The following is a 12,486-nucleotide window of genomic DNA, read 5'->3' on the forward strand; positions in this document are numbered from 1 at the left end:
GGGGGGGGCTGTGAGGAGGGCTGTAGGGAGACTGGGAATCACAGCCATGAAATGTCTGCTTCTCGATTGCTGAAAATATCCAGTTCGTGCCTTTTGTCAGCTTCTCAGCTGTTTACTCTCCAGGCTGCTTAGCTCTGGCCAGGAACAGTTGTTCCGATTTACCGTTCCTGCCTCCTTAATGAATGCTCTGTCCTAGCCCGTGTAAAGCTCTTCTCTGTCCCAGTATTCAACTGGATGCTCTGCTCACTCTTCCTAGAATGGGCTCTTTCTGCCTTAACTGTTAACAAACCTTTCTCAAAATTTACCTTTTCTATGGTAGGTAGTTTATGCTGTGTTCCCTGTGCTTGGAAAACAAAAGACCGGATTAGAAATACGAGACCAGCCTGGGCTAGGTGAGGATTCCTATCTCAAAACAAACAAACACAAAAACAGCAATGAAAACCTCACCTTTTCCTGAACACCTCTTTGATTAAACTGTTCATTTTATTTAGGTGACAACCCTTTGTTGTGATCTATAATTAGGTTCTGCTACTTTAAATTGCACTGTTGGCCATATGGTTTGTCTGTTTATATGGGTGTGTGTGTGTATGCACACGTATGTGTGTGCATGCGTGCACTCATTTTTGTGTGTGTGTGTGTGTGTGTGTGTGTGTGTGTGTGTGTGTGTGTGTGTAGGCCAGACATCAGCCATCACTATCAGGTATCTTCTTCAACTGTTCTCCCATCTTATTTTCTGAGACAAAGTCTCTGTCTTAGGGTTTCTATTGCTGTGATCAATACCATGAGCAAAGGCAAGCCAGGGAGAAAAGGGTTCGTTTATTTGGCTTACACTTCCACATCACAGTCCATCGTTGAAGGATGTCAGGGCAGGGACCTAGAGGCAGGAGCTGATGCAGAGGTCGTGGAGAGGTGCTGCTTACCGGCTTGCTCCTCAAGCCTTGCTCAGCCTGCTTTCCTATAGCACCCAGTATCACCAGCCTAGGAACGGCACCACCTGCAAGAGGCTGGGCCCTCCCACATCAATCACTAATTAAAGAACATTCTCTCCAGGTTTGCCTGCAGTCTGATCTTATGGAGATCCCATTGAGGTTCCCTCCTCTGATGACTCTAGCTTGTGTCAAATTGTCATAGATCTAGCCAATACAGTCTCTTACTCAACCTTTAGCTCACCTGTTTGGCTGGACTGACTGGCCCACGAGCTTCAAGGAGCCTCCTGTCTCTGACCCTTCTTTCCCCAGCATTGGGGGTCCCAGGTTCACATCACCACGCCTGGCTTTTATCTGTGTCCTGGGGATCAATATTCAGGTCCTCATGGTTGCTGTATTTGTCAGGGTTCTCTAGAGGAACAGAACTGATGGAATCAGTATATGTGTATATAATGAATATATATATATTTCTAGATACAATGTAATACTATAAATATAAATGGGTGTTTATATATATCTATATGTATGTGTTTGTGGTGTGTGATTTATTAAAGTGGCTTTACATACTGTTGCCCAGTTAGTCCGACAATGGTTGTCTGCCAACAGAAAGTTCAAGAATCCAGTAGTTGCTCAGTCCATGAGGCTGGATATCTTAGCTGGTCTTTAGTGTACACTGGAATCCTGAAGAAACGGCTCTAATGCCAGAATGGACTCCCCAGTGAGGATGAGGGCAAGCAGGCAAAGAACAAACACTCCTTTCTTCTTTGTCCTTTATATAGGCTGCCACGAAAAGGTGCACCCCACATGTAGGGTGGGTCCCCGACCTCAAATGATCCAGTCAACAGGTGTGCCCAGAAACTTGGGTTTTCGGTTCATTCCAGATGTCGTGAAGTTGACAGCCAAGAATAGCCCCCACTCTTGCCTCGTAAGCATTTTCTCCACCGAGCCTTCGCTCGCAGCTCACGGCCATGTATTTTTGTAAGAACTCGGGGCAGTATTTTTAAGTGTGACTTTGCTGATGACTCTAAAGAGAAGCTTAGAAATAGAAACAGCTTGTTTTCTACTTACTCCTTTTGTTGCAAAGCCACTCAAGACGACTTGGCTCTCGCTCATTGCACAGGCACCGACTGTCCTCTACCGTAAACAAATAAATCTGCACATCAATGGCTCGTCCGACGGGCAGTGTCAAGGCTCACATCGTTGTGCCCATTGGTTTATCTTTAATTTTTAAATGTTATTTTTAGTTTTTGTGTGTTACCGTTTTACTGGTTTTTATGTATATGTGATGCACATAAGGGAACCTGGTGCCCTTGGAGACCAGAAATGGGTATTAGATTTTCTGGAACTTATACTACAGGCAGTTGTAAATTTATGAGTGCACAAAAAACATATTTAAACCATAATGAAGTGGGTTACTCTCTTTCCATTTTGAATTCTTTTCAGCCAGTCTCCCACCAGACCCAATCAGTGGATAATCCCTTGATAAAGTCTTCATAGGAGGGCCTCATTAAGCTGCATCAGGAGAAACCGGGCAGCATACCCCGAAAGACATGTCATTCCCCTGCTTTTTCCTGTCTGTCTCCCTCTACTTCCTGTTAGCCATGAGGTGAGCACCTTTTGTTCCCTCCACACTCCTGCTGCCATCATGCCTGCCTCACCATAGGCCCCCAGCCACAGACTCAAATTCAGTTGTTTATTAAACTTGGGTGCTTTGTTACAGCACCAGTCCTCTGACTAATACACACCTATCGGGGAAACTTACCTAGGGATATGGAAGGTGCTGGAGGAGCAGAGGAACTATGTGACATAAACCTACCTGCCCCACAGCACCCACAGTGGACAGCTCAAGGGAGATGAGGAGAAATGTCTACTTGTGCAAAGCCAGAAGATAGGGCAGTCCTGCCATAGAATCCGTTCTATTGGATTCCCAGTGAAGCAGACTGTGTCAGGAGTAGACTCTATATGCCGTGCGTGCAATTATAAGCATGCACCGGTTTTCCGTTTGGGAGAGATTATGCAAAGGCGTCTTTTCAGAATTCCTCTATGACTAGGGCACAGTCCTGGGGATGAGCACTTGGGGAACCTGTCTGCTGAAGTTGCATTTTTTTTAAAAAAAATGAATTTTAGAAAGTGATAATGCAATTTTTTGATCAACCAGGCTAGAGGAAGCCTGAATTATTTTATCCTCCTAGAAAGCATTGTAAAATGGTTGTTGTATAAAGAAGCCAATCAGAGCATTTGCTACCCAAAACTGTAGTACTGTATATGACAGGGGTATCTCAGCCATTAACACTAAAGTAGCATTTTTATGATTTTTTAAAAAATGCTGGCAAGTCCCCAGCAGCTGGCGGCAGATCCCGGGAGAGCGGCTTGCAGCGAGGCTTAAAAATGCTGCAAGATCCCTGGGCAGTTCCCTAGCAGTGGCTTGCCCAGGCGGGCTGGTCCCGCCATGCGGTGGGTGTGAGCAGGCGGCGGGTAGAAGGAAGGTACATAAGCAGACACATCGTACCGAATAGAATTGAATATTTATTCAGTGGGTTATGGAGGGGGAAGGGAGGGGCAGAGAGAGAGAGAGAGAAGAGGAGAAAGAGACAGAGAAGGGGGGAAGCAGAGAGACATAGTGCGTGCCAAGAGGGGATAGACAGAATCCAAGATGGAAAGAGGAGGGAGGGGCCACTGGGAGTGGGCGTGGCTTGCCTCTTAAAGAGATGAAAACCATAACAAGTGTAACACATGGATTTTGTAAAATAACATTTGCTACCTTTAAAGCCTTTTAATTGGTCTTGATTTCTATGTTGACTATTCTCTTATTTTTTTGAGACAGGGTCTCACTGTGTAGCCCACCTGGCCTCACTATGAAAACCAATCTAGCCTTGAACTCTTAGAGCTCTCTCTGCCTTTGCTTCCTCGATGCTGGGGCTAGAGGCCTAAAAATTATGGTTGCTTTTTCACTGACTCCTGTGGAGCTGGGTCTTCACATGGAGGAATGCAGGAGGAAGGCGGGAGGGAGGATTCACCACAACGTCTGTGCCCTGCCCTCTATGCTAGGGCTCTGCCTACTGTGTCCTTGGTGACAACCAAGGAGACCCAGACCCTTCAGACCCTGACTGTAGGGCCACAGCTCGAGCACTGAGTGTCCTTTTCTAGAGACAGTGTCTCTTCGCTGTCACAGCCAAAGGCCAAGGACAGGCTTAAGTTAGTTTATGTGAGCTGTGAAAACTTGGGGGGCATGGGATCCTCCACCCCCTTGCCTCCACATCCGCACTGTTGTTCTGGACACCCCTACAGCAAGACCCTACATCCTGCCCAGAAAAAGCTATGCATCCTAGCGCTACATTCCCCACAACCAAGTTGCCAAGGCAGAGGACTTCCGGGCCAGAAAACGCTCAAGTTTAAGGAGCCTGAGGGAAACAAATGAAGGATGAGCAGAGCCAGGATGTGCTTAACAAGGATGTCTGGATATCTGCGGGGACGGGCACTGAGTGTCTGTCACCACCTTTATTCTTACCCCCTTCTTTTATTTTTTCTTTTTGAGCCAGGGTCTCTAGCCGGCTTCCAATTCCCTGAGTAGCTCCGGATGGCCTTGACCTTCTGAATCTCCTGAGCACTTGAATTACAGGCATGCAACACCTCAGCCAGTTAACACAGTGCTGGGGATCAAACCCAGGCCCTTGTGCACCCCAGGCAAGTCCTTTATCAACTGAGCTACATCCCCACATCTCCAGTCCGCTAGCACCCTGTCTCCTTTGTGTGTGTGTACACCTTCATCTACAGGCCCACATGGAGGTTGACACCAAGTACCTTCCTCAGTGGAGCATGTTGATCTGGCTAGACTGGCTGGTTGTCATACCTCCCGGGTCCTCCTGTCCCTACCTCCCCAGCCAGTGCTGGGATTGCACACATGTGCCACCTCATCTGACTTTTCTATGGGTGCTCAAGTCTGGGTGGCAAAAACTTTGCTGACTAAGCCAGATCCCCAGCTCTCCTTCCCTTTCATCACCAAACATCTTTTGCCTGAGGAACTGCCCATCCCATGAGGTTCTGTAAGGTCTATTTTTGTTTTGTGTGTTCTTAGTGGTACCCAGGCACCCAAGACACCAACCAAGTGCTTCCCACGTGCTCAGTCACACAAGACACTAGCCACGTTTTCCTAGGTGCCCAGTGACACAAGATACCAATCACGTGCTTCCCAGGTGCCCAGACACACAAGACACCAACCACGTGCCTCCCAGGTATGGCCCGATGGGGAAAAGCAAGTCTTACCCTACTGAACAACAAAGCTGGGAGTTACCCGAGGCTCTAGCTGCTGCAGCCATTGCTTCCGGCCTAGAGAGAAGAGCCAGCAGGGCAGCACAAACTGCCCAGGAGCCAGCCGGGAGGGCCCAAGCAGCTTGCTGGGGGTTCCAGGCTCCCAGCTCACCACCCCTCATGGCTGGCTCTGCTTTAGCCCTTTTAGTCTGGTTACATAAATCCACAAGCCTCCATTGCTGGAGCTGTGTGGAGCTGGAGCTGGATTTCTGTCTTTTTTTTTCTTTTCTTTCTTTTTTTTAAAGGTCTAAATAATATACCAGCTAAGCCAGCAAAATTACAGAGCTTGATGAAAAAAAAAAAAAAGCAAATACAGATGAGTGGAGAAGTTAGCTGATAATTCCTAAGAACAAAATAACCAGTGGGTACCAAATGTGCAGTCTGGGGTGTACGGAGCATCCTAGGCTACTGAGGAGGGAGGCCTTGGGGTTTAAGCTCAGGGAGCTGATTTCTCTGAGCAGGCAGATGAGATGCAGAATGGAAAGAGCCCGTCCCTCAAAGGCCAGAGCTGCAAGGAAGAAAGCAAGGGACTTTGTGTTTTGATGCCATGCCTGTGTGAGTGGAAAAATGAAAGGGAGATGCACGGCTTCTAGTGACGGGCGGAAGAGGTTTATGTAGACAGAAGGAAGAACACACCCAGAGGCATCTGGAAGTGTCCGGACTGAATGGAGCCAGGGGCTTCGGGGAAACAAGAGAGGAGGAGAAGAGAGAGAAGAGAGGGGGGACTAAGAGAGGAGCCGTGGACCAAGTGACCAAGAGGCAAAAAAAGGCCAGGGTAGCCAAATGATTGGGTTACATACAGAAGAGAAGTTGGGGGAAGGAACCCAGCCCAGTCCCTGGACTGGAGAGTTTAGGGTAGGGGGCAGAGTATGCCATCTCGGATGGTCCTGTAGCATGGAGTTGTTGAGAACCTGGCAGCCAGCATCTGCTTTGATGTTAGTGGTCACTTCGGCCACTTGTCCTGAGTTTGAGGCCTGTGTACAAAGTCACACACCCTGAGGGTAAAGAAATGAGAAGAATAAGGAAATGAAGGCTGTTGTGACAATCAGATGTACAATCACCTGGACAGCATGAGGTCTTCCTGTGACATGTCAGCTCAGGTCCTGTGTAACTGGGAGTAAGGTCAGAAAGCCAAGGGACAGACAGCAGGACGTGGCTGGCCCTGGAAGCAGGAAGCCAGGTGTGGGAAATAGGAACCACGTGAGGGCAAATGGATTGACTTCTGAGCAGACAAACGGAAATTCAAAGCTCACGAGGGAGCAGAAACCAGGACACAGACACAGGTATAAGTATCCAGAAACAGGTGCCCCCAACCAAAAACCAGGGCATCTCAGAAACAAGAGCCGCCCTTCTGCTGGCAGATCTGCCTGTGCGGGGGCACAGCAGCGAGATGAGTAAAGACGACTGGCTGCCCCATTCTGCTAGACCAGTGGTCCTCAACCTTCCCAATGCTGGGACCCTTCAATACAGCTCCTTATGTTGTGGTTTCCTCCCCCAACCATACAATTATTTTTGTTGATACTTCATAGTTGCAATGTTATGAATCATAATGTCAATATCTATGTTTTCCAATGGTCTTAGACAACCCCAGTGAAACGGTTGTTTAAACCCCTCCCCCCAACAATGGTGTCTAGACTCGGGGCTTCTGGTGAGCAATCACCATGCTGGCAGCCTCATTTTTCATCATTGGAAGAAAGAATGCAAAAGACGGGTGTCTGGAAGCAGGGCCGGGCATCCTGGGTGTCTGGAAGCAAGGCCTGGCATCCTGTTCTGCAAAAGTGGAAGTGACGGGGGCTCAAACAGACCAGGCCGTCACATGACATGCAGGGTCACTAGCTGAGAAGCCAGTGCCATTTGGAAACAGGTTTTAGGAGCATTCTGGAAGCAGAGTCTGTGAGAAAGGATTCTCCATGAGGAGACCATGAGGAAGGGGGCAGAAGGCTGACTTCATTAGCTTCATTAGTAGATGATACCAAGAAAGAAGTGTGCTACCCAGTAGGCACTGTGCTTCCTGACTCTCTACTCAGAAGATGGGTCCTCAGACTGGGAAAGGTGGACGGAACGAGGCTTTGAACAAGCTGCAGCCATATATGTATGTATGTATGTAAATGTGCATATATATGTATGATTGTATATGTATGTAAATGTGCATATATATGTATGATTGTATATGTATGTAAATGTGCATATATATGTATATATGTATGATTATGTATGTATGTAAATGTGCGTATATGTACGTATGTGTGTGTGTATAATGGCCAGGAATAGAGCTGGCACTGATGGAACCTTCCTGTCGCACCAAGATCCAATCCGTCAAAGCAATCCTTTGCAGTTCCTCAGGCTTCCAGGATTCGGGCGTTGCCGGCCTTCAGCAATCCTTCCTGCCACTAATGAGTTTTGCTGAGTTTCCTCACTTCCTTCAGGCCCCCATGAGCTTTTCTGTCGCTGCCACTTCCAGACAAGCTCCAGGACAAGAGACGCTGGCCTCACTGCCATCTGTCCCAGCCTGCGAGACAGCTGAGGCCGGTCAACCCTCCCTCTTCACAGAGCCGCAAATGCCAAAGCTCCTCTCTGCCTCCCCCACTTCTTCATACCTGTTTCCATGGCCTAGAGATGGTCTTCTGATTCCTTTGTTTTTGAAGCTAATTGGAGTTTATTAAGGGAAGGCTTTAATGTAGATTTAAGTATGGGCATTAAGAACCAACCGACTTGGGCTTCTCAAGGGAGAGTCCAAACCTCTGACTCTTAACAAGTCTTTATTTAACGTTCAAAGTAGAGCAGTCAGCCAGATGTACAATGCGTTTGTGAAGTCCCATCCCCTTAGAGCCCAAGGCAGGAGGGTGGCAAGTTTGAGAGCTTGGAGGCCAGCTTAGACTACATAGTAATACCATCTAGCAATCAAGAAAGGAGGGGTGGATAGAGATGAAGGCAGAATAACAAAGGAAAACTAATGACAGCCAAGAAAAACAACAGACTATGAACTATGGACTGTAGCATTCTTCATCTCAGATTCAGAAACGCCTTTGTACATGTTCCAAAATGTCCCCTACCCCCAGAGCAGGTCAGCGGCTTTGAAGGTAGATGATGCTGGCATGATCTGCAGCCGTTTCATTGGGTTGTATCTTAGTTAGGGTTTCTATTGCTGTGAAGAGATGCCATGACATTTTCAGAGGTTTATTCCATTATCATCATGGTGCAACATGGTGGCGTGCAGGCAGACACGGTGCTGGGGAAGTAGCTGAGGGTCCTACATTTTGGCTTGCAGGCAGCAGGAAGTGGCCTAAGATATTGGGTGTGGTTTAAACACATATGAGACCTCAAAACCCGCCTCCACAGGGACACACTTCCTCCAACAAGACCACACCTACTCCAACATGGCCACACCTCCTAATAGTGCCACTCTCTTTGGGGGCCATTTTCTTTCAAACCACCACAGGCTATGAGTACAGGAAAATATATCTGCTCTCACTGTCCCTGACAGATACCTGCATTAGGGCATCCTGCTAGATGGACAGGCCCCATGGACAGAGGGATTGGTTAGTTGGGGGTACCTTTGTGCAAAGAAAAAGACATGCCTATCTTCCAGAAGGAACAGTTCACACTAGACTAGATGGTACCCTGTCCTTGGACACAAGACTTGATGTTACCCTCTTAGGTAGGTGCTTTTGTTCCATATCCAAGTTGTGTTGTCTTCCTCCAGGGCTCCCATAAAGCCACCGTGAACCAGTCCGCACTGCCAGTGCTTGTGCCTTGAAGATAGGGTCTAGAATCCCAGCCTTACCCCTGTAAGACAGAGAAAGCGAGGAGGACTGAGGCCTACTCCCTTGCCCAGGTTTCCTGCAATGCTCCTCAGTGGTGATGGTCAATAGTACCACCCTCCCCAAAACCCCAGTCCTTAGCACAACCCACCATCTTGTCCTGAGACACCGGGCACAGTGGTTCTACCAGCACACACCAGTCCCCGGGACGTCCGAATCCTCTAGCTGCAATAGTGCCACGCGCAGGACAGAAACCTCCCCTCCAGGTCTCTCCCTATGCCCTGAGTTCACTTCTCCCATCTAGCCCAGGGAGAAGAGAATATTCAGCTGGCGTATCCTTCCACAGTCCCCTGAGATCCGCTCTCACAAACAGTTGCTCTGGTGAAAACGCTCAACTCGGCGAGGATAAGCAAATACCGCAATTCGTTGCTTTCCTGCAGAGTTCAGAAACATCACTCCTGTCCTTGGAAAACAAGAGACTTAGAGGCCTCAGCTCGAGTTGGAGCATTTACAAAAACATACACACTGCGCTAACCAGATACTTATCTAAACCTCAAATCACTACTCAGACTAAAGATGGCTTCCAAACAGCATGCTGGGCGCTCGCTTTGTGTATATTTTTGTACGTAACCAGACCCGTGATGCAGGTCCCCCAGGGTACCACCCAGATGAACTCATATCACTGCCTTCTTTGTGAGAGCCTGACTCTTGCACATCCCTCCGAAATTTAGATCTAAGGATGCTGGCTCCACGGTCATGTCACGCATGGCTGGAAGTGAAGGCAGTTCCTCAGGGCAGAGTCTAGTCTCCCTTCCCCCTCCTTGCTCAACTTTGTGGCTTTTCCCACTTTCCTGGGGATCTGACTGAAACCTCCATGCTACTTATGTAGACTGAGGGGTCTCATAGCATCTGGAAGAGCCAGTTTATGGGCAACAGCACCTTCTACCTCAGACATTTGTTCAACTTCTCAAAGGCTCACCAGGCTGGCTCAGAGCTGGTCCCCACTGCCAACCTCGCTCACCTGTCCCATACACTCTAACGTCCTGCTGGCCCTCTCTATGCTCCCGAAATTCAGGCTTGCCTCTCACAGCATGCATGGTTTTGCACAAACATGGGAAGAGGCACTGTCTTGATCCGTTCTCAGCTCTCAAGACTCACCAACGGAAACCAGAGAGCCCTAGGTTCACTCCTGACTGAGCTCAGAGTTTGGAATACCCTGAATGACCTCCTTCCCTCCCTTGTCATCTCTAGAACCCACAGCTATTGTCCCACAGGTGGAGAGCTTGAAGACATGATAGAAACGAGCCTCCTCCTTCATGTCTGCTGCTAGCTGTATACAGCCCAGAGCATGGACCCTGACCTGTGGGAGCTTCTAAGTCCTCTCAAGAAAAGGAATTTTGGGTATCTACTGAGGACCTCCAGGCAGGTAGGTAGCACCTGCTGCTGGCATCTTAGCCATCTTCCTTGGCACCTTCTGACTCGGAATGTCAGACCCAATCATCTGCAATCAGTCCAATTGTTGGCATACCCCAAATGTTCTTTCTGTCACCCTTCAGAGCTAAAGGCCCTCAATGCTTATGTTACAGTATGGTAGACCTGGTGTTTGGGGAACAACAAACTGTTTTGATTTTAGTTGGACCCTAAGGTCTTAAACATGCTCAAAGCCTAAGTAAGGTATAGCCTCAGCTCATCAGAGTGGCAACATCCCCCAGGACCCACTCTCCATGGCCATGGAAGGCAAAGCATAGGGCCCCATCAGAGTCTGAAGATTTGCTGCTCGAAAGCATGCCTTCTGGAGCTTCCGGTGCAGAAGACTAGACCCAGATGACCCTCATTTCTCTCCTGATACAGAGAGGAAGAAGTAAATAAAGCTTCAGGCTCCTGTTGGCCAGCAGTAGCCCATGCGGCATGAGCTATCTTGCAGCAGTTTGGGTTGGGATCCAGAACCACCCCTGGGCATGTTGATGTACTCGTCTCACCTGGCCTCTAATCTCACCTCCAAGCCAGGCTGTTTTACAAGCTGCTGTCAGAAGGAGTCCCATAAAGTGCACAAGCGTTATGCTTGGACCGCTCTTGCTCAGTTCCCATTGCTTTCAGGATAGAGTTCAGGCAACAAGCAAGTCTGTTCATGACCCGGGCCCCACAGGCCTTTCTGCCCTCCCCACCACTCCCTCCTGCCCTGAGTTCATGCTGTGACTGACTGACTGGGTTCCTCCCACCCACCAGGCTGCAGCTTGTCACCTGCCCTTCCTTATGCCAGGAAAAGCTCTTTGGGGTTCTTCTGCCAAGTGCTGTCTCCTTTGGCAAGCTTTCCACTGGCTCCTTAGGTGAATTTAGATGCCCATCCCTGGGCTTCAAAGGACGCGTCTGGGCTCCCTGTAACACATGAGTTTTCACAATATGCTGTTACTGTCCTTAATCTCATCTTCCCAGACATAAGCAGAGAGCATGGAGAGCTGGTGTGGGAAGTCCTTCTGTCTATGTGTTGCTCTTATTGATTAATGAATAAAGCTGTTTCGGCCAGTGACTTAACAGAATAGAGCTAGGCAGGAAAACTAAACTGAATGCTGGGAGAAAGAAGGCAGAGTCAACGAGAAGCCATGTAACTGTTGCTGGGGACAGATGCCTCTGCTGGAACCCTCTGAAACTTTGCCAGTAGGTTGTGACCTCATGGTGATGCACAGATTAATGGAGATGGGTTAGTTTAGGATATAAGAGCAAGCCAGAAATATGCTTAAGCTATTGGATAAACAGTATTGCAAATAATATGGTTTCTGTGTGATTATTTTGGAGCTGAGCAGCTGGGAACAAACTAACAGCTTCCCAACTGCAGAGAGCTAAGGCAGCTCCCACCTCAGTATGTATTGTCTATGGTATCACATAGTCATCATAGAAAGAAGACTCTGTGGTTAAGCGAACTTACTATTTTTCCAACAGAAGAATTCAGTTTCCAGCACCCACACTGGACAGTTTACCACTGCCTGGAACTCCAGCTCTAGGGGATCTGGCACCCTCTTCTGGCCCCTTTCAGCACTACGCCCAGGTGCATAGACACACACAGACATCTACATGTACACATAATTAAAAATACACTCTTTTAGAAGATGTGTTTAAGTGTGTGACTGTTTTGTCTATATGTATTTATGTGTACCACATAGGTGCCTGTGGATGCCAAAAGAAGGTGTTGGATCTTTAGGAACTGGAGTTAGAGATGACTGCCACCATGTGGGCACTGGGAACCGATCCCGAGTCTTCTGCAAGAGTATCAAGTGTTCTTTGCCACCGAGATATCTCTCCACTCTTTAGAATAAATCTTAAAACTCAGTAATGATTAAGGGCTCCAGAAATAGCTCAATGGTTAAGAATACTAGCTGCTCTTCCGGAGGACCTGGGTCCAATTCCCAGCACCCACAAGTACACCCACACATGTCTGTAACTCTGGTTGTAGGGTGTCTGACACCCTCTCTGGCCTCTGAGGATACTAAACACAC

The sequence above is a fragment of the Microtus pennsylvanicus genome, chromosome 7 (genome assembly GCF_037038515.1).
Source record: "Microtus pennsylvanicus isolate mMicPen1 chromosome 7, mMicPen1.hap1, whole genome shotgun sequence".
Classification (NCBI taxonomy): Eukaryota; Metazoa; Chordata; class Mammalia; order Rodentia; family Cricetidae; genus Microtus; species Microtus pennsylvanicus.